Source organism: Cnephaeus nilssonii, assembly GCF_951640355.1.
Source record: "Cnephaeus nilssonii genome assembly, chromosome: 16".
Taxonomy (NCBI): domain Eukaryota; kingdom Metazoa; phylum Chordata; class Mammalia; order Chiroptera; family Vespertilionidae; genus Cnephaeus; species Cnephaeus nilssonii.
The window spans coordinates 9,147,611-9,169,815 of record NC_137087.1 but is presented as its reverse complement, the minus strand read 5'-3'; the positions used below and the strand labels follow the sequence as shown (position 1 = coordinate 9,169,815).

Genomic DNA, 22,205 nt, shown 5'->3' with positions numbered 1-22,205 from the left:
GGCGAGCCAGCTGCCGCAGGGGCCCTTCACTCTCGGCCCTCACCTGGCCCCTAGATCAGGCCCGAACATCAAAGGCCTCTGTGGGGCAGAAGGCTCAGCTCTTTTCCCACCTGCCCCAGGCCCAGGGCAGTCCCTGCAGGGCAGGGGAGAGAGGGCCGGAGGCTGGGGTGGCTGGCCTGCTGGGACAGCGGGGAGGACTGGCAGGAACCCGGAGCGGGCCGAGCACTGGGAAGGCGGCGGGGAGGGCCCTGCCCCAAGGAGCAGAGTAAGAGTGGGCAGTGCCTGGGGGTCACACACAGCAGTGCGGGCTGGATTGCAAACCCCATGTTCCGGGGCACCTCCCTGGCCGCGGGGCATGGAAGGTCGTGGTCACCCCTCGGACGGACCAGGCCTTGAGGGAAGGGCTGGGAGGGCTGCTCTGGGGTTGGGGCCTGGCCTCCCTGTCCTTCGATCCCGCTTCTGAGACTTGCTTTCCCTTCCCACCCCCAGTCCAGACACGCAGCGAGGATCCGCCGGAGCAGCCCCCGCGGTACCCTGGGAGGCCCGCCCACCAGGGGTGGGGAGCAGCCCCGTGCTGCCTGCCTGCACCTCCCAGGCGCACCCCCCACCACCATCCTGTGATCCGGGGCTTCACCAGGAACTCCCCAGGAAGCACAAACTGGGGCAGGAACAGACCACATGAATGGAAAGGAAAAGCAGAAGACACAGGTTGGTTTCCTGCTCCTCACTGGCAGCGGGGCAGGAGCGCCGGTGCACACACCCCTGGACAGGCAGTTGTGAAACAGATGTCAACCCAGGGCTCGGGCCGTGCCGTCTCACCTCCATGAACGTGTGCTCGCTGTGGCAGCTGGAGGGCCCCGAGCGGCCGGCGGGCCTGTCCAGGACTGGCTTTCTGCCTGAGCGCTCACTCACCCCCACGGGCACTGCCGTTCTGCCCCCAACCTCCGTCTGCTCCCCCGGATGGACATGGGCGAGCACAGGGCGGTGCTGGACAAGCACGGAAGCCGGCTCTGGCCCAGCGCTGCCTGATCCAATCACACGCATCCATAAAATTGGGAGCCTTCCCACTGCGGTCAGAGAAAAAGCTGTGACTACAGAGCGGGGCAGAAAGATGGACTGGACACCCCCCTGCTGGTGTGGGAGCCACGTGGGAGGCCTAGAGGGGCCCTGGGAGCCGAGGGCCGCCCTGCCGACAGCCAGCAGGGAGCAGAGCCTCCGTCCCGGCGCCTGGATGGCAGGAAACGTTCCTCCCCTTGAGGCCCAGGAGGAAGGCCAGCACCGTGACCTCAGCCCGCTGAGCCGCACTGGCCTCTGCCCCACAGAACCGTCTGATGATAAATGTGTTATTGCAGCCGCCCTGTGTGTGGCATTTTGTTAGGGCAGCTGCCTGCACAACAGGTCCCTGGGACCATGGCAACCAGCTCTGCTTCAGAGCATCAGGGGTCTTATACGCCGCCTGGCTCAGCGCCACAGCCCGCGGGGCACAGCCCTGGAGGCCGCCCATGCCAGCAGTCAACCTGCAGCCACACACACACACACACACACACACACACACACAGACACACACACACACAGACACACACACACACACACACACAGAGACACACACAGACACACACACACACACACACACACACCCCGCTCCGCCTCTGTTCCTGCCAGGCCAGGAGCTGGCCTGGCTCTGGCACCTTCTCCTCCTCCCTGCAGGGCTGCTGTGTAAAGTGAGGACCACAGACAGGACCTGGAATGTGTCCACATGCGTTGGTACCGGGCCAACGTGCTCCCTCCAGAAATGCCCCGTGATCCCCGCTGTCCGAGGAAGCGGGAGCTAAATGGAAACACCCAACATGGCAAGCCCAGGCGTTGGAGGGGCTGCAGAGAGGGCAGCGGTACGGAGGGAGGTCCCCAACCGTGCAATGGCCCCGAGAGGGGTCCTGGATGCCCCCTCTGGAGCTGCCAGGGTGCCTGCTGCGGCCACACTTCCTTGGGCTGCTCCCAGGGAGGGCACGGGGCGGCCCAGCCCCAGCCCCTCCCCCCAGGGCAGATGCCTCAGCAGGCGCCTTTCCTCTGGGCTCCAGGCTGCCTCTGGGGTCTGCCCTCTTCCTGTCCGCTCCTTCCGCTGCTCTTCTCCATCTCAGGGCTCACGGCGGCTCCCCAGCTCCCGCTCTCTCGTACGCCTGGTCTAGTCTGGCTTCTGCTTCTCGGGGGCCTGGAACCGACACCTCACGCCATGCCACACCATGGCCATACCACACCGAGCCTCGTGGGCCTGGGCAGCAGGACTGGGCGGGGCTGGGAGGCCCAGCAGGCGGCCCTGCTCAGCGGGCAGCTGGCGTTGCCCCTCCACGCGGCTGTGTTTAACAAGCAGAGTGCTTTTTGCTAACGCAAGTCTGGGACCATTGCTGTAGCTCAGGTTCACTATGGGGTGAGCTTCAAGCAGCGGTTCTCCCCGGTGGCCCCAAACTCGCAGCCACAGGGAGGGACCAAAGGAGGCAGCTTCCTCAGGCCGTGTTAGCAATGCATGAGAGCCACTTGGCGAGTCCGCTTCGGGGTCCGCGCACGGAGACCGCTGGAGCGGCTGGGAGCGCTGTGGCATCCAGAGGCGCCTGCACCCCAGCAGCCTGGACACAGGGCACAACGGGAAAGCTGGGGACTTTCCTCCTGGGCACAGGCTGCCAAATTCCCAGGCATCTGGAGAGGAAGCCAGGAGGTCACGGGGGTTCCAGCAGCTCCTGGGAAGTCCCCGCAGATGGAAGCCCTCCCAGCCCGCCCTCTGGCGTGGCTGAGGTGGAAATGCCACAGAGGGAGGTGCCTGGGCTGCGGGAAACCCTCAGTGTCACTGACCGGCCACGCCTCCCAGCAGCCCGCACCTGCCTGCACCACCCGCTGGCTCTGGCTCATTTTGACGTCCTCGCCGCCCCAGTTCGCTACCTGCTCAGTTTCGCGTCTTCCTGCCCCTGCCCACTGCCACCACCTTTCCTCGCTCGTCACCCTGGGTCTGGACCACCACCCCCCCACACACATACACACACACACACACACACACACACAGGGATGTCCTGGGCAGTAGGGAGGGCTGAAGGGGGATGCAGTGCCCGGCTGCACCTTTGTGCAGTTTGTCCCAAGGCTGGGGAGCGTCTGGGGGACCCGTCCTCCTGTCTTCTCTTAACTGTAAGCTCCTGGGGGCAGGGGTTGCTCCTCACAGAGCCCCTGAGTCCTGCCATCCCACTCATGGGTGCCCAGTGTGCCCTTGAGGACTGAATTAAAACATCACAGCTTTGACATTTACTTGTCACAGTCAGTCCTGTGAGGAGTGCTTCTGGCCCATTTTACAGGAGTGCAAGTTGAGGACTGAGATGTAAAACAGTCTGTTCAAGATCAAAGTTGAAACCAACGCCCAGACTCTTACCTCACAGGCAACTGGAGCCCGGTGCTAGGAGTGGGGGTTGGGGTGAGCTGCTGGCTCAGCACCCTTTCTCCTCGCACCTCCTGGCCCGCCCCTTAACCTCTCCAGGTTCCTCTCTGTGAAATGGGGCTGGAGCAGCCTGCCTCGCGGGGTTATGAAGAAACTGGATGCGTGAGTGCAGATGGGGTGCCCGCCAGGCCCCACACAGAGCAAGCCTAGGCATCAGCATCCGTCCTCTGCCCAAACCCCAAGCACCTGACCCCGGGGCATATGCGGGCTGCCCTCGATGAGCCCTGTGCCCACAGCCCGTGTTGGCACCTGGGAGGGCGAGCCTGCCCGCGTGTGCTGGGCTGAGGGAGGAGCAGGGCCTGCAGAGGCTGCCTGTCCCTCTTCCTCTGGCTCCGGGAAAAGCCACAAGGGTCACTGCTGGCCTGAGCTTCAGCTTCCTCCCATCAGCCTGTGCCCGGCACTCTAGTCCCCAGGGGAGGGCGGGGTGAAGGCAGGGGCCCAGCTGTGGGGGAGGAGGGGAAGGTCAGGGGGTGCGGTACCGGGTGTGGTGACCTGCAGGAGGATGAGACACAGCTGGATGAGACACAGCTGTGGGGGTGGGGGCAGGCGATGCAGGACAGAGGCTGCGCCCAGCTCTGGTCAGGGCAGCCACAGGGCAGGGCTAGGCCCAAAGACGCAGGGCTTTGCCGGGACTTCAGCACCAGGTCCTGGACCTGAAATACCCAGGGCACAGGCTGCCAAGGATCAGGCCGCTGGGGCGGGAGGGGAGGCCTTCATGTTCAGTGGGTAAGCAAAGGCCCAAAACGGTGGGGCTGGAGGTGGGCAGGGGCAGGAAGGAGGATGGCATCTGTGGTCCAATTGAAACCATCAGAGAGACACTGTGGGTGACAAGAGAAGGAGTGGAAGGGAAAAGGCGTGGTGGGCAGCAGGCTACGTCTCCCTGGACGGTGAGCCCTCCTCTGTGGGTGAACGAATGAATGGCTCCCTGGACGGTGAGCCCTGCTCTGTGGGTGAATGAATGGATGGTCTCCCTGGACGGTGAGCCCTGCTCTGTGGGTGAATGAATGGATGGCTCCCTGGACAGTGAGCCCTCCTCTGTGGGTGAACGAATGGCTCCCTGGACAATGAGCAGTGCTCTGTGGGTGAATGAATGGATGGTCTCCCTGGACAGTGAGCCCTCCTCTGTGGGTGAACGAATGAATGGCTCCCTGGACGGTGAGCCCTGCTCTGTGGGTGAATGAATGGCTCCCTGGACAATGAGCAGTGCTCTGTGGGTGAATGGATGGTCTCCCTGGACAGTGAGCCCTGCTCTGTGGGTGAATGAATGAATGGCTCCCTGGACGGTGAGCACTGCTCTGTGGTGAATGGCTCCCTGGACAGTGAGCAGTGTTCTGTGGGTGAATGAATGAAAGGCTCCCTGGACAATGAGCCCTGTTCTGTGGGTGAATGAATGAATGGCTCCCTGGACAGTGAGCAATGCTCTGTGGTGAATGGCTCCCTGGACAGTGAGCACTGCTCTGTGGGTGAATGAATGAAAGGCTCCCTGGACAGTGATCACTGCTCTGTGGGTGCAGTTTTGCAGCATCAGATGTGCCCTCTGCCACTTGGGACTTGTCGCGTGCTATGAAGGGTCAGGGGTTCCTGCCCCTCGCACCCCCTCCAGAGGCTAAGTCTCTGCCCACATCCACCCAGGACCCACTCACATGGCCCTTACACGTCATGAAGGGGGCCTTTGGTGTGTGCCCTGGGCCCGGTGAGGAAAGGGAAGGAGCTGCAGCTGGGCCCTGTGAGCAGACAGAGCCTTCGGACCTGAGGTTTCCCAGGTGACTCCCCTGCACCTCCTGGGAAGCTGCCTACTCCCCACAAAGACCCACACAGACACCTGCCAGGTCTGAGGCCGCCTCCCGTCCAGGGAGACCTTCGCCAAGTGGGAGGGGGGCGACCAGGCTGTGGTCTCCGTGGCCACACCACTGAGCCTGCCTTTCCTGCTCAGGCACGTCCCACCCGGTGCCCAGGCTGCCCGGCCGGCGGGCACACCAGAAGGACAGTGCAGGGGTGGGTGAGCCTCTCCACCACCCCTCCCAGGGCTGCCCCCGCGGCTACCCTGCCAGGGCCCCGCCTCCCAGGAGGCTGTGGAGATTCTGTTCACTCCGCTCCCTTCCCAAAGCCTCAGAAACCACACAAACATACGACCGCCTGGCAAATCCCCTGGTAAAAACATCAACTTAACTTGCTATTTAACGATAACTATTTCTCCCTGTACGTCTGGGTGGGAGTCCCGGGTCATGCACCGGCTCCCGCAGCCCGAGGCTTGTGCGCTGCCTGATGGTCCAGGGTCCGGGTCCTCGTTCTGACCCCCGTGCTGCACGGCTTGTCAGCTCTCTCAGCCTCTCTGGGCCCACTCTGCTGCTGCGGACTGAAGAGCAGCCTCAACTCAGGCTCTGTGAGAACAGAGAGCTCTCGTGGAAAGCTCCTCCGAGGTGCTCACCTCTCCTCCCACCCAAGCCGGGATCCCTTGTCAAACGGTCCATTCAAAGGCCTCCCCGTGCAGCCTCCGACGACGACGCAGTGGTCTTGTTTTGCCCCAGGCAGGGAGATGCCAGCAAGACCGTCAGCCCCGGAGTGTCCCAGCCCCTGAACGCCAATGACGGGGAGTCTAACGGGTCGATGCTCTGAGTAACTGGGCTCAGTGGCACCCGAGTGATTGTCTGAGCAAGTGTGTGGGGTGACAGGGACAGGTGTGGTCTGGAAGTGAGCTCCCCCATGTCCTGGCCCCGGGCCAGCCACAGCCTCCCCTGGAGGGTGTTAGGGAAAGGCAGGGCCCACAGCCCCTGAGGGGTCATCCCAAGGGTGCAGTCACGTGTCCGGGGGAGATTTCCACCTGTAATTCTGTGACTGATGCTGGGAGTCGCTGAAAGCCACTCGGCCGCTCTCCAGGGACCAGAGCAAACACGATGAAAAGAAGAGCTCCTGTTCTACATTGAACTCAAAGGTCCCTGCACTGCGGCCCTGCTGGGGCCAGATACATCCCCAGACCCACGCGTGGTGAGCATCCGGGTCCCAACTCAGTCCACTCTCTGCGTGACCTGGCAGAGCAGCATCTGGGAGTGCCTTGCACTCAGGAGGGCTCAGTGGGCTCAGCAATGCAGGCTGGGGTCTGGGAAGGTTCCAGAACCAGAAGAACGGGTCTTATTCTTGTCCAGGCCTGAGACCCTGGGCTGGGCTGCTTGGTTCTGAGAAGTGGTTCTCTGACTTTATCACGCAACAGATCCCCTGGGGGGCTTATGAAGATGCATGTGGCCCCCTTCCCAGAGTTCTCACTCAGCAGGTCTGTGGTGGGGCCTGTGAACCTGCATTTCTTTCTTTCTTCTCTTTTCTTGTTTAATTTCAGAGAGGAAGGGAGAGGGAGAGAACAATAGAAACTTCAATGATGAAAGAGAATCATTGATCAGCTGCCTCCTGCACGCCCCCTGCTGGGGATGGAGCCCGCAACCCGGGCATGTGCCCTGACTGGGAATTGAACCGTGACCTTCTGGTTCATAGGTCAACACTCAACCATCGAGCCACGCTGGCCAGGCGGAACCTGCCTTTCTAACAAGGCCCAGGGTTGTGGTGCTGCAGGTCCTGGGGTCCCATTGTGAGGGTCACAGATGTAAAGTCCCAGCTGGGTGAGGGCTGGCAGCAGGAGAAGGAAGATGCTGCACACAGAGCCCCGAGCCCCTGCTGGCCCAGCCAGAGGCTGCCTCTGCCTCGGGGTCAGTCCAGGGGGTCAGGGCTAGGAAGCAGGGGGCTCAAGAAGAAGACCATGCAGCTGGGAGGAGCGCCCGCAGCCCCACACACACTGGGACAGGAGGTCCTGGGAGCCTCAAGAAACTCACTTCTCCTGCCTGTCACTCTGCTGCTCTCAGCACTTCACCTAAGGGGACACTCCCGGGCCCCCACCAAGCAGAGCCCCAGTCATTGGTCTCAGACCTCTGGACCCGCCACCAGTGTAGACTCGGATATGGATGTGCAGCCTGCCAGGCAGAGGCTTGTCTGACCACCTTTGTGGCCTCAGCACATTGCTGTGAGGCAGATAGCAACTGCCAGTTCACATGTGTAACAGACACGGCGGGTGCCTGGAGGGCGGGTGCCTGGGGGCGGGTGCCTGGGGGGCAGGGCGGGGCGGGGCAGGGCGGGAGAGGAGGCTGCCTGAACACTGGGAACCCTTCCTTCATGCACCACTACACCCTTGCTGCCGGTGCCCCCACGCTGAGCCCCACACTTCGCTGGAGCAGAAGGTGCAGGTCAAGGTGGAGTGTGCTTTCTACACCTACTGGGTTCTTCTGGCCAGTGAGTCAGAGACCCCATGCTTCCTGCCCATGACCCACCCCAGCGTCAACCCACCCACAAGGGGCTTCATCAGACCTTGCAGGAGGCACAGAGGACAGGGCAGAGCTCAGCTCCCCGAAAGTCAGCATGGATGGGGCGGGTGCTGAGCTGGGGCCCAGAGCCCAGGGACCTGCCAGATACACCCTCGCTCAGTGCCCTGCCCCACAGGCCTCCGCCTCGGTCAGACCAGCTTCATCACACAGCTCCCCCTCCTCAGGCCCTTCCCTGTGAACCCCCGCTCCTGCTTGGACCCCAGGTGTGCCCTGCCTCCCCCGTGCTCTGGGCCCAGCATCTCCTACCGCTGTGACTCGGCCATCTCATGGAGGTGCCCCTGTCTGACGCCCTGACTTCGCCGTGCAGAGGCGCCCCTGGTGTCCATCGGTCGTGGGCCTGTTGGGGTCTGCCCTTCCCTCCTGCCCTCTCTCCTAACGTGAGCACGATGGCTCACATCCATAGCATCATGAACGGAAAGGGGGAGACGGCTGGGGAGCACTTCTCCCACATCTCAGGCAGGTCTTGCTCCATGCACGCTCCTCACTCCCCTCCAAATGTGCAGGCGTTTCTGCTACATCCGCGCCAGGTGTCCTGGGGCAGAGCCTCCGCTGCTGGGAGGCCATGCCTCGGCGCATCAGGACGGATGGGAAAGCCAGGTCGGGCCGGCCACCCCCGTGGGTGCAACGTCACAGCCAGAGACTGGTCAGCCACAGTGACAACCACAGCAAACGCCAGCCCGGTTAACAAGGCCGCAGCGTCCCACCAGACAAAGGAGCGACCATCAATACAGAGCTGTGCCCGGAGCCATGGTGCTGACCACCTGATGGAAAGGGGGGTGGCTGGGGCGCCATGAGTTGGCAAAGGAAGGAATTAAGCATGCATCTCGCTTTGTTTAATAAGATGATTTCGGGAAATCCAAACAGCCCGGTTGATGAGGGGATGTTCCTTACGGAGGGTTCCACAGACGCCTCTGGGAGAAATGACATTGGGAAGAAAGCCCTGGTGCCACCCTGGACGCCCACAGAGGTTACCAAAGGCTGGAACCCTCAGAAGGATGAATGAATGATGCCAGGACGAGGGTCTACCCCCCCCCCCGCCCCCAGGCTCACAACCACCACAGCCAAACCTGACTTGGTATGCTCGCCACGCCAAGAACAGGGCAGCACCACGGAGCAGTCTTGCCACAAAAACATAAATCCCGAAGAATGAAGCTGTTGAGCTAAACCCCAGCTCGGAAGGAAAGGGGGTGCAGGAACTAGCTCAGTGACATCGTGAGGGAGCAAACGCAGAAGTCACAAAAACAGGACCTTCTACAGGCAACTCACCAAGGGTCTTCACCAGCCGATGGCTTTAAAAGGGCAGTGGGCGAGGGAGGGGCTGCTTTAGAGTCAAGAGGTGTTTTGTATATTTTTTAATCCTCACCCAAGGATATCAGCACATGAATATACAGACAGAGGAACACAGCAAACAAGAAAATCTAGAAATAGCCTCAAACACGTATGGCGGCTTAGTCCATGATAAAAGTAATAATTCAAATCAGCGAAGAAAAGGCAATTATTTAATAAGTGGTGTCGGACAAATGGGTGGCCATCTGGAAAAAAATTAAGTTGGAGTCCTACCAGATGAATCAAATACTCACATTTGACAAATGAAACCATAAACCTTTGAGATAAACGAGAGAATTTCTTTACAGTTTCTGAGTAGAAAAGCCCCTGAAATTACTGGTAGACAATCATTTTTGACCTATAGAAACAGTAATTTCACAAGGTTCAAGCCTAATATGTATTTTAAAATATGTTTAAAAAATCATAGTTCTGGCTACATACATTTTTAAATTCTTCACGCAAAAAGCACAACAAAATGGACATACAGTAAACTAGGGGAAAGATCTGCAACTCATGCTCCAAAAGTTCAGTTTCCTTAATGTATGTAGAGTCCTCCTATGAATCAATAAAAATAGTGCCATAAACCCAACAGAAACAGTGTTGGTAATACAAACACCAGCTCACGGAAAAGAAAATACAGGTGGATCTTATGGAGATACCCCGATCTCATTCTTAGAGAGAGAAATGCTAATAAAATTCCAACGAGATACCATCTCTCACCCATCAATTTGGCCGAGACAAGGGGGTGGAGAAACAGGCGCTCACATACTTCCACAGCAGGAGATCCGTGCCGATGGCTCTGGAGGAGGGTTTGGCAAAGTCTAACAAAATGACAAGTGCACCTCCATTTCACCCCGTGATTCTCTTCTACCAATGTGCTCCACGTGTCCAGAATGTCCCATGTGCAAGCATGCTCCCCGAAGCACTGTGAGAAAGAGGGTGCACACGGCTGCACGGCCGCCTCTCAGTGTCTGGATGCACAGGTCATGAAACACCCATCCGTGGGAGACCAGGCAGGTGTTAAAAACAGCGAGGCCGCTCCGTGTGCACGGAGATGTGCGTAGCCCAGGACTGACGCACTGCACGCGTGCATGGACCTGAACTGTGCGGAGAGCACTCCGATGGCCACCGGGCCTGCAGGGAGGAGCCGGGAGCTGCAGGGATGGACGGAGATGTGGGCCCTGTCCTTTTGAATACATGAAAATAAATGCAGCGCCAGGATTTACATTAAGGAGAGGGCAGGGGAGAGGGAAAGGGAGGAGGAAGAGAAAAGAATTTCAGGTGCAGGCCTGGCCAGGTTTGCTCAGTGGTTGGAGTGTTGGCCCGCAGACCTACGGCCACAGGTTTGATTCCCGGTCAAGGGCACAAACCTTGGTTGCCGGTTCCCCAGCCCCTGTAGGGGTGCCTACAGGAGGCAACCGAGTGATGTGTCTCTCTCACTTTGATGTTTCTCCCTCGCTCTCTTTCTCCCTCTCCTCTAGAAAGCCACTCTCTCTAGAAATCATTAGAAATAATATCCTTGGGGGAAGGTCCAGGGGGTCACCAGAGTGGCCTCCCCAGAGTCCCTGTCCCCGTGGCCATGAAGAGGCCATGCCTCTCTCCCCGCTTCCCAGGGCGCCTCAAGCTCAATGCTAGTCCTTCTATCTCAGCCCCTTCCCCCAGGCGGCAGCCCCAGGCCCTCCCCTGGGGAGGTGCAGGGCTCTCACGTTGGAGCTGAGGACATAGCGGGGGGGGGGGGGGGGGGGGGGGGCCTTTCTCGGAGCCAACACACATGGCCATGGATGAGCTGAGAGGCGCTATGAGACCCCAGCCAAGCCACACCACTGGCTCATCCCCATGACACATCATCCGTGGCCCAAGTACCAGCTCTCTTGGCGTTCCAGCCACGCCAGCATTGTCCATCTCGGGACACGGGACTTGCTGTGCCCCCTGCGGTGTCACCTGGTCTCCTGCTTCCTCCTTCCCTAAGGCCTTGCTCACGCTCTGCCTCCCCGGGGGAAGGGGGGGCTGCCCTAACCACTGCTCTACGCTGAAGCCCACACCCCTCCTCCTGCCCCGTCGCTCTGGGCCTGGCGCGCAGGTCCTCACCCGCACCTCAGGGAATGCGATGATCAGACACCTCCCAGGAGCTTCTGGTTCTTCAGTGGCTGTGCCTGAGTCCCTCTCAGGGGAGGGGTGAGCGACACCTCAGAGGGCGGGTCTCACAGGCTCCAGAGCCAGAGTGATGGACTAAGGGACAGGCCTCGGCCATCGGCCTCAGGCCCTCGGAACCTTGGCACTACCCGGGTGACTATTTTCACAGCCACCTTGGACAGGCTTGTGTCTGGTCGCCCCTCCACATCTTTCTTGCCCTGTGGGCACCTGGGTGCCACCGCTCCTCCAGGCCTCAGCCCCCATCTCTGTCCTATTGGCCAGCACCACCGTCCTATGAAGGGACATTCTTCTGCCCAGACCTCCCCCGCCCCCCATGCCCAGCAGTGAGGGACAGAGCGCTGGACAACGACAGCTTCCAGAGCCCATGCACCCCCTACCCCCCCCACCACTACCTCCTACCCCCCACCTCCCCTGCATCAGGCTGTTTGTCGTTGTTATTCCTCCAGCAACACGTCCATCTGGGCCAGGGTTCCTCTTCACTGGGTTTCCTCGGGGGGTGTTGGGCCTCACACGGGCCATCCCTGCTGGCCTGGGGAAGGGCGTGCCCCTCAGGACTGACACACACTTAGGGCCACAGTCCACCTCCTCCCACTGCCCAGGCCAGGCAGCCAGCGCTTCCGACCAGGACACACAGAGAAGCCTAGTGAGGGTGGCAGGCTGGAGCCAGGACCTGGGGCCTCTGATGGCGGAGCTGTGAGGCCCAGCGGTTCCAGCGGCCACTGTGGGAGGACACGTACCACCCGACGGGAGAGCCACAACTAGCACGGGCGAGCGCAGGGTTGCTGGGAGGGGCGGGGGGGGAGGGGTAGGCGGATGTGCACACGTGCGTGGAGCACCTTGTAGAGGCCGGCCTGCCTCTGAGCCACACGGGGCCTGGGGCTCTGGAAACACTGCACTAGTCAGCCTGGCCTTGAAAGATGGAAACTGAGGCACAGCTCAGTTTACTTAAACGCAGCGTCATCCGAATAGGTGGGTATGGGGGTGTTTAACCCTGAGGTGGGAGGTTCATGCATGGGGTGCAATGCTGGCTCTGACCAACGAGCCTGCCCTGTCAGAAGGCCGAGGCGGAAGGCAGGGGCAGGGTGAAGATGCCCTCCTGGTGGGTAGCGGGAGGGTGAGGTCAGGGCCCTCCATGGGCCCTTCCTGAGAGGAAGGAGCGCCATGGGGAGCACAGAGGAAGAAAAGTCCCAAGTGTGAGACTGGGGCAGCAAGGAGAATGGGGTAAAGGGGGATGAGGGGCTGCGCAGGGAGCCTCGGAGGGGCCCGGCGGGGTGGGGGGGGGGGCTGCTGGGCCCAGTGCTCTCATGAGCCAGAGTCAAGCCCCCTTTGTGCCACAATCACACTGCCCCTCGCGGTCTGCCCGCCGGCTCAGCCTCCCCACGCCTCTCTCCAGGTCAGTCCATGTGGCACCACCTGAGCTGCAAGGAGCCAGGGACAGCTCATGGGCCCAACTGCAGGCTGCCCCAGGGGTCCCGGAGTCACCGTCACCGGGCACGACAACCTGGGGATGAGACAGTGGCTGCGGCCGGAGGGCAGGCCCCAGACCCCAGGCCAGGGCTCTTCCACCTCCACGGCCCTCACCGGCCCGGGGACGGGCACCTCGAGTCTGGGGGACTCTGGCCAGCCCTGTCTCGCTCTCCCGTCCCTGGCCTGCCTAGCTTCCTGCCACTGAGCCCAGGGCTGACAACCATGACTGTCGGTCAGTCCTTCCCTGGACAAACTGACAGAGTCCCTCCATGGACCGCCCAGCACTCGGTCCTGGAGCCCCCAGGGAGCAGCATGGAGCAGATGGCACAGAAGGGCCGGGAAGGTGGCGCATCACAGCAAAGTAGCCAGTGCTGCGTGCGCCGGGCCGCAGGAGGGGAGGGCAGAGCCAGGAGCTGGGAGACCGAGGGAAAGCAGGTAACGTCTTGCCTGAGGGTGGTGACAGTGCGAGCTGGCCATGCTGCTGGGCCCCCCCAGATTCCTAGGCCCTCCTGCCGGCCTGGGGCAGATGCCCCCCACCCCCACCCCTAGGGCTGCAGGCATGCTGCACAGCCACACCCTCAACCGTCTCCAGAGGACTGGAGGGGTCAGCTCTGGGCAGCTGAGGAGCACGGAGGACCAGAGCCCAGCTCCCGGCCTCAGTGACATGAGCTGGGGGTCCAGACTCCACTGCCGAGCCCCCATGGGGTTGGGCTGAGGTGAGACTTTCAACCCTCCTCCCTTTCCTACCTGCTTGCTCACCCCAGTCCGGAGTCCCTGAGAGCACACCCTCTACACCTCCTGCATCAGAATCCGCATCTCGGCTCTGTGCCTGAGCAACCGGACCGACACCAGGCCCTTCAAAGGCACGGTGAGCGCCAGGCCCTTCAAAGGCACGGTGAGCTGAGGGACCCCTTCAAAGGCACGGTGAGCTGAGGGACGTCGGCGAAGCACTCGGGGGAGACGCTGACACACAGGACACGCTAGCACCGACACTGCAAGTCCCTGGAGAGTTCCCTGAACTCGCGTTTGCACCCAATGACCACAGAGGTGGAGGAGCTCCCTGCCGGGAGCCTGAAATCCGAGGTGCAAATGTGAGCTCAGGGAAGCACAAGGGAGGGGGAGTCACAGTCAGAGGCAGGAAAGGCAGCGGTGAGAGCAGCTCAGGTCCTGGCCGTGGGGAGGTCCGGCAACAAGAAGGGCACCGGGAGGTCAAGGGAGGCACCAAAGCAGCACATTCCCACGCTCCAAAGTGCTCCTCGGCACAGAGGGGAGTCCTACCCCGCCCTTCCCTTCAGACCCAGAGGCTCCTCAGCAACATTGGCGCAATGATGCCGCATGAAGAAAGGTGTTCGGGGCATTACGTGAGGTCAGGTCTCATGGAAACCTGCAGCAGGACCTTTGGGGCAGAGGGCTGTTCAGGGCCCCCGGCCTGGTGCTTGTGTGTGAATGTACACACGCACGCACACGCACGCGCGCACACACACACACACACACACACACACGCCCAGCACACCGATATCCTGAGCTGGACAAGGTGGTCCAAGGGTTCTGGCCACCACAGTGCTGCCCTCTCCCCTCGCCCTCCGCAGCCTCGCACCCTTCCTGGCAGCAGCCCTTTGACGGACACCCCTGCTCTTTGCCTCCTCTCACAGTATCCCTGGCCTCCTCCCTGAACAACAGCTCTCAGGCCCAACCTCTGGACATGCCTGGCTGTGCCCCGGGGCCTTGTCCTGGTGGCCACCCTGGCCAGAGCGCATGCTCTCAAAGCCCTGGTCTCTGCAAGACCCCAGACCTGACCTGCTGACTGCAAGGAGAAGCTGGGGACGCCACACCCCCCGGGGGACCCCTGTGGTCCTCAGGAGGCCTGACCACCGCTCCCTGCCTCTAACCCCTTTCCCATCTCCAGGCCAAGGAGGAGGCACCTGCACACGACCTTCTCAAGCACTGGGCTGTCCACACAGACACCCGGCGACACACTGGCAGTGCCACGACGGCTGTGCCCACCAGCACCCCGCATTATGTTTTCATCATTGGATTCCACTGCCATCTAATACCAGGATGACTTATTCTTTGATTAGTGAATATTTATACGTGCTTTAAACTCCAAATATGAGACGCTTTAAACTACGTTTTGGTATTGATTTCTGTCATTAGCATGGCATGAATCACCATGTTTCTCTGATAAACCTTTGGGTGGTTTCACAGCTCGTCTGCAGGCAATTTTCAGGAAAGTCCCCGCACTGACTGCAGTGTTCTGCTCCTGCGCCTGGGCTCATTAGCCGCTGGGGGCGGGGCACGCGTGGTGGGCGGTTCCCTCCAGGCCCCGCCCCATGCGGGATGCCCACTTGTGACCGCGGTTCTAGCTGCCCTGGCCCTCCCCAGAGGAGCAGCTCGCACCCTGGACAACCCTCCTCACTGTCAACCCTCCCTCCTGGGTCCTTCCGAACTCACTCTGCTGGCCCAGCAGTGACCCAGGGCTCCAGTGCCCAAAAGAGACACCTTCAGCCACACTCACCTTGCGGGGTGAGCTGGGCTCCCAGGCCAGAGGAGGGAGGCCACAGGCCTGGGGGGCCCCTTCCTGGGGTGGGCCCAGCAGGAAGGGCCCTGGCCTTGGATGGGCAGTGCATGTCGGCCACGGGCTCTCCCCCAGGCCAGCCTGAGGTTCTCCTGCGAACGGCTCAGCCTCCCACAGGGCCCACCCGCTACTACTAACAACAGTGCAGTGACTCACTGGCGCAGCCTGCTCTGCCGTTACCTCCTGAGAGCCGTGGAGGCGCCACAGGCTTCTCCTCTAGGAGCCTCCAACCCCATCCAACCCGATCCATCCAGCCCTAACCCCCTCATCTCGCCTGGTCCACACACCCAGCCTGGTCCACACACCCAGCCTCCACCTCTTCCCTGTCCCTCAGCTGAGGGCGGAAACCTGGGTCCTGGCCGCCAGGGCCCACCGTCTGCAGTCAGCAAGGGGGCGGCCAAGACCAGGCCTCAGAGGAGGCGATCCCTGAGAGGGCTCCTTCAGGGGCATGGCAGGGAGCCCCCGCAGAACCGTCTTGGGGAAGTTTCAGGCAGAAGTATGGGCCTCTGAGCTGGGTTTCTACAGTGACAAGATGGGGCTCCTCACCTAGGAAGTGCCCGGTGCCAGGGCTGGGCACATCCCCCACACCCAGGGCCTTCCCTGGGGCCGGCTGTGTCTGGGATCTAGGCCATACCCAGATGGAACTGAGGCACCGAGACAGGCACATTGGGGGTCTGGATACCAGAGTCTCAGCCTCACGGGCCAACCGGGTCAGCAGAGGGGCCATCCGGTGAGCAGCTTAGCGGGGGTGGGCAAACGGGCTCGGCTAATAAACCCGTCAGGATGCACGTCCTCTCCCAGCCCCCTCAGCTTCTGGGTGAGCCAGCCTCCTCCACGCAAGCTACTCTTTGTTAACAGAGTTGCCATGGCAACTGATCCAGGAGAACTCTCTTCAAGGTAGCATCTGAGGGTGACACTTGGATAGATGGAAGTGGTGGTGACAACAGGCAGGAGCCTGGCCTCCCAGCCCACCCCCATTACTCCTTCCTGAGCAGGTCTAGGTCACCAGAGACCTCCCCCTTCTCGGCCCAGAGCTTCTGTGTCTGCTCCCCTCTCCTCTCCCGGAATGGGGATAGCAACGTGGCCCAGGCCAGGCACATCCCTCACCCCTCACCTCCCACTCCCACAGGCTCCCAGGCTCAAATCTGTGCCCCTCTGCCCACCACACACAACTGCTCACAGGCTTTGCTGAGTCTACCAGTGCAGCCACCATTTCTGAGCTTGGGGTCCAATTGGGGCCAAGCCGGTGTAGACATGACTCCAAGGGGTCACAGCCCGATAACTGTGCAGGGGCAGCACCCAGCAGAGGGCCAGGGCACCTGGCACAGCATGCCCATGCAGAGAGGCACCCCAGGAAGGCTGGGAGCCGACTAGGTGGGCAAAGAGGCACCTGCATGGAGCAGGAGGTCCGAGCATCGTTACAACGAGAAGGTTGAAAAGGTCCCCTGACTGTGCTGTGCAAAGGGATTGCAGGGGAGGAGGCTGCTGCAGGTGTCCAGGCCGGCGGGGGGGGGGGGGGGGGGGGGAGGGGGGCAGGCGGGGGAAGCCTGACCTGGGGCGGTGGCAGTGGGCAGGGACAGGTAGAGGGGTAGAAGACAGGTCTGGGATGGCAGGCTAACCTGGCTGATGACTCAATCCATACAAGAGGGTCTGGCAGAGGCACAAGGGAGACCCCAGCTGCCCCACCTGCTCAGATGGGGAGCAGAGGGCAGGAGAGTCAGGGAACCATGACAGCTGACAGGCTGCCCGTGGTCACCTGGAGGCCTCCAGCAGGCACCAGCTTGAATGTTGACAGAGCCCAGGGGTCAGGAGGGGCTGGTACGAGCTGGAAAGGGATCAGCACCGAGGAGGGAACAGAAGCGGTGGCTGGGAGGAGAGGATACAGGTCCAGTTCCTGAGGAATGGAACTGCACCCCGGGAATGGAGCCAGAGGCCATGGAGGCCCAGGGGTGAGCCTGCGGAGCCCAGCCCACGCCTGCCTGGGAGGAGGGGCAGGGACTGCCTGCAGATGTCCACAGGCCTCTGAAGACCAGTTCCCTGGAGCGAAGGGGACGCGCCAGATTGGAGTGGGAAGTGAGGGTGTGGAGTGAGCAAGCAGAGGCGGCTGCAAACTCCGCCTGTGCAGGGGAGGACAGCGGGGTGGAAAGAGCTGGAGAGGGAGACAGTGAGAAGGGGTGGTTGTGTTTAAGCTGCAGAAGCTGCATGCAAGTAATTCCACCCGCCAACTAGGGCAGCAGCACCTCACCTAGGAGGAGGTGACACAGCAGCTGGACAAATGGACAAAGTGCCCCCGAGTGCCCAACACTGTGCCCCGGGGGCTGGCTCCCTGACTCAGAGAAATGGGTGCTCTCCTCTGAAGAGTCAGGGAGACTCCCAGGGGGCCAGCCTCGGCCCCTCCTCCCTGAGCGGTGCTTGCCCACTGCTCCCTGAACCCACCTGCACCGCCGACCTCCACAGCCCGCTCAGAAGGGACGGGGCGGGGTGTGAGCGCCTGCCTCCGCTCTGGCAGCACAGGCTCAGCCTGGGCCTGGCCCAGTGCCGGTGCTCATGGCGGGCGGGGAAGAGGCTTTCTCCTTGCGGTCCCCATCCCAGCATCACTGCGCGGACCCTGGGAGCCTCCCTGCCAATGAGGGAGGTGGAGACGCTCCCCAGCGCAGGGCCGCTGGCACCTGTGTGGTTCTCGGGAAATGTGGACGAGAGCATCACACTGCCCCTGAGGCCATCACTCTGCCGCCCTCCGCCCTCCGCCCTCCGCCCTCCGCCCTCCGCAGGGGCAGCCAGGGGGCAGGAGCATTAGATCTCGCCCACCCTCGCCCTGGCAGGCAGCAGGGTGAATGCTGACACCTTCACACTCTTGGTGACATGTCTCACAAGCCTCAGGCCCAACCCAGGAAACCCATTCATTCCCAAGACCCTCCCTGCCCCCGGAGCCCCATCTTCCCCGCTGGCCCCGGCCCTCCCGCGCTCTGAGCAGGCCGGGACCGTGTGGGGTTCTCCCTTCCACGGTTCCTACGCCACTGCCAGGCTGACCTCTGCTGACCTTCCCAAATCTGGCTCCAGGTTTGTTAGACTGGCACTTCCTGGTGTCCCCAGCGCAGGGACTTTCTGAATGGACCCTGGGAGACCAGCCCCTCTGGGCCAGGCCAGGGCATCTTTTGCATTCACTCCCTGACACACACACATGTGTACACAGCCCTCTGCTGGGGAAGAGGTGAGAAGGTCATGCCCTCTGAGAAGAGAGCAGAATGCCCTCCTCAGACCCCTCAGGTCAGAGGGCCCAGACATGTGACCATGGACGTCAGAGACCTCCCCCATGGCAGTTTCCCTGCTGGTGCCACCACAGCCTCCATGATGACGGCCTCCCTCCCTCCCCCCTCAGACTGCCTGGAAATCACGTTGCTAAGTAAACACTCATCAGATGGAGGTGGGCACCGGAGGGCAAAGGAACAAGCGGCAGCCTGGAGTGGGTAGGAGGCCCTGGAGGCAGATCTCAGCGCTGAGAAAACCAGCCCTAGCGACCAGGGCTGCAGCAGATGGCCTCGGGAGGGAAGGGGAGGGAGGAGGAGTCCCAGCAGGGGCCCAGAGGATGGGCCAGGACTGGGAGCCAAACTGAGTCACGACCACCTGGACAGGCCCGCTCTGCATCTCAGTTCCTTCCACCAAGGCCCTGGGGCCCACCCCCGTGGGGAGGCCTGGGGCCCCCTTCTGGGGGAGAGTCACACAGAATGTGCACCCTACACCAGACACACACACACACACACACACACACACACACACACACACCAGGGCAATGGTTGGGCCTTACAGGCCCAGCTGCTGGCCCTGCACCTTCACTTGACCTATTTGTCAGATTTGGTTTCTGTGGCACATGTGGCCTGAGAACGGGGTTCTGTGGCTCAGAACCAACAGTCAACCAAAGCCACTACCGTCCTGCTCATCCCACTCATTATTCCACAGGGGACAGGGTGTCAGGGGGCCTCAGGTGAGTGGACAGAGGAGTGGGTCTGCCCCTCACCTGTCTGGGGTCCACTTGCTAGAGACACTCTCCCCCCGCCCCCAGCCTGGGCCCACCGGCCCCCGGCCTTGCTCAGGCCTGCCCGGCACAAATGCTGGTGGGCCCGCATTTCGCATTTCTCCCGCCTCCTCCTCTGCCGGCAGTTGCTAAGTTACGCCAAAAAAATCCCTCTGCTCCGTGTGAACTGTTCCATTTCCACGATTTTCCAGGTGGAAGGAAGCCATCAGGCTGACAGTTCGAGAAAAACAAACTTGGGGGCTGGCTCTCAGGCACCGGGGCATAGGTGGGGACACCTGCTTGTGCTCCCAGACCCAGCGGCCATTTGCAAGAGTGCACGGCGGCCCTGGGAGGGTCACACCGGCACGCGGGTCCGAACTGCTCCCTCCTTCTCAGGAGCCTGCGGGTTCTGCTGCCACGCCTGCCTAAGCTGCTGGGCACCATAACCCACGCCTCTGGGAACAGAAAAGCCAAACCCCCCACTTCCTCCCACTCAGGACCCCGCCTCCTGTCCTGGGCCGGGTCCTGAAGTTCCACTGCAAACTGTCCCCATGTGTCAGGGAGGGAAGCTCCCTCAGTCACTGTGACCAGGGGTCATTCTACAGATGGGGAAACTGAGTCTCGGCGAGGCCTGCAGATGGCAAGCCCTGTGGCCTCCGGGCTCCCTAGTTCCCTGCTTGTGACAGGAGCTGCGGCTGCTCCCTGGGCCTTTCCAGGCAGGGAAGAGCCTGCCCCGAGGCTGGGCCGGGCGTAAGTGTCGGGTGGCAGACCCTGAGGGGCAGACCAGGCAGACCAGGCAGCTGCCTCTGTGCCGCTCTCCCGCCTGCCAACCTGACTCCCTGTCCTGGGCTCCTGGGGCAGGTGGCCATCCGGGCCCTTCCCTCGCTCCGGAGGGTAGGAGAAGAATGACAACGCGGGAGGAGGGCGGGCCAGATGGGGCTCTAAGCAGGGAAGCAGGGAGCCCCAGCCACCAGCACACCTCAGCCCCCGGCCGCTCCCAGAAGGCAGGCAGCATCCCCCAGTGCCCACCAGCTTCGGCCCCCACGAGCAGCCCGAGATGCAGGGGGCAAGGGCCTGCTGAGTGTCCTCCCTGGTCAGCAGTGAGCCCTCCCCATTCACACAGGCAACCAGAACGAGCTGTACCTGCTCCCTGCAAGGCCGGGGGCGAAGAGATCACGGTCCTTCAAATGACCCTGCCCACGGCGAGAGTGGGCCGTCACGCCCTGGTCCAGGCCATCTCCCCTCCAATGCTGAGCTCACCCCCAATTCCTCGCCAAACAGCAAGGGAGTGAAATGCCATCGCGGGGCCCAGAAGGCAGACAAGCAAATGGAAACTTCCAACTGCGCAGCGCCGAGCTCCACCGATCCCCCAGCCCCCTCTGCCAGGCGGGCCGGGACGGCGGACCTGCCAGGGGGTGCCCACGCCCGCCTGCCGCGTGCGCTCCCGCCACGCCCAGGCCGAGACCGCCGGTGCCCTGCAGGGTCGCGGGGCCGGGGATCCCGGCTCAGTCCCGCCGCGGTGACTTCTCGGCATTCCGCGCTGGGCTCCAGCCCACCCTCCTCCGCGCGCGTCCCCAGAACCGCGCCGGCAGCCCACGCCCCGGCCCCACGACGGCCGCGCCAGGCAGAACCCTGGGCCCACGCACGCCCCGCCTGCCCGTGCCCGCGACCGGAGGGGACGGCCCGCCGGCGGAGAGACTGAGGATGGGCGGCCGCTGCCTACCTGGGTCCGGGCCAGCGTAGCTCCCGCGCAACCCTCGCGCCGCAATCGGGCCCGGAGCAGCGCGCGGCCGGCGCCGGCGGCTCATGCTCCGCGCCCGGGCACCCGCCCACCCGCCGCCGCCTCCGCGCTGCGCCAGCTGCGGGCAGATCAGCTCCCTCCGCAGCTGGCGCGGGGGAGCGAGAGCGAGCGAGCGAGCGCGGCGGGGGTCGCGGAGCCGGCACGGAGCCGGCGAGAAGCAGGGGCGGGCGGAGGTGCGATCGCTCCGGGCGCTGGCGGGCGCCGGGGAGGGAGGGCGCCGGGCAAAGGCGCGGAGAGGGGAGTGCGGGACCGAGGTGCCCGAGAGGTGGAGGGGTGGCCAGGGAGCTGGGCGGGGGCGGGTGTGGGGGTCGAAGAGGGAGGGCGCAGGGAGAGAACGCGCCAGGCTTTCGTGTTTAAAATTATAAGGTAACGAGCAGCCTAAATGTTTATCAGTGGCGAATCCTGGTTCCCCTGACCACCCTAGCCACCCTGTAAGCTTGTGCTGGGTTCGTCCCCCCTGTACAGATGAGAAGACTGGTGGTCAGGAAGGGACGTGACCCTGCAGGACCTCAGAGCTGGTGAGTGTCAGAGCAAGGGTCCAAAATCTCCGGGAGCCCTAGCCGGTTTGGCTCAGTGGATAGAGCGCCGGGGTTGTGGGCTGGATCCCCACTAGGTGGCGTGCAGGAGGCAGCCGATCAATGATTCTTCCTCATCATTGATATTTTTTATCTGTCTCTCCCTCTCCCTTCCTCTCTGAAATCAATAAAAATATATATTTTTAAAAAATTTGTGCTCGATTGATTTTTCAGTGAGAATATTGGTAACCATCCACACCTTGATTTTCACTGTGGGAGGGTTTTAGGTTACTGACTCTTATTCTTTCATATATATATATATATATATATATATATATATATATATATATAATTGATTTTTACAGAGAGGAAGGGAGAGGGATAGAGAGTTAGAAACATCGATCAGCTGCCTCCTGCACAGCCCCTACTGGGGATGTGCCCGCAACCAAGGTACATGCCCTTGACCAGAATCGAACCTAGGACCCTTCAGTCCGCAGGCCGATGCTCTGTCCACTG

The 22,205-nt window shown here is 62.0% G+C and overlaps 1 protein-coding gene across 1 annotated transcript in view; it reads right to left on the bottom strand.

Moving 5' to 3' along the window:
• The window catches only part of RASGEF1A (RasGEF domain family member 1A), a 74,465-nt gene extending 53,279 nt beyond the window's left edge, over positions 1-21,186 (bottom strand). The window contains exon 1 of the mRNA XM_079793430.1: positions 21,097-21,186. The gene's annotated coding sequence lies outside the window, so the exon portion shown is untranslated. The remainder of the gene's footprint in view (positions 1-21,096) is intronic.
• Positions 21,187-22,205: the final 1,019 nt, after the last annotated feature.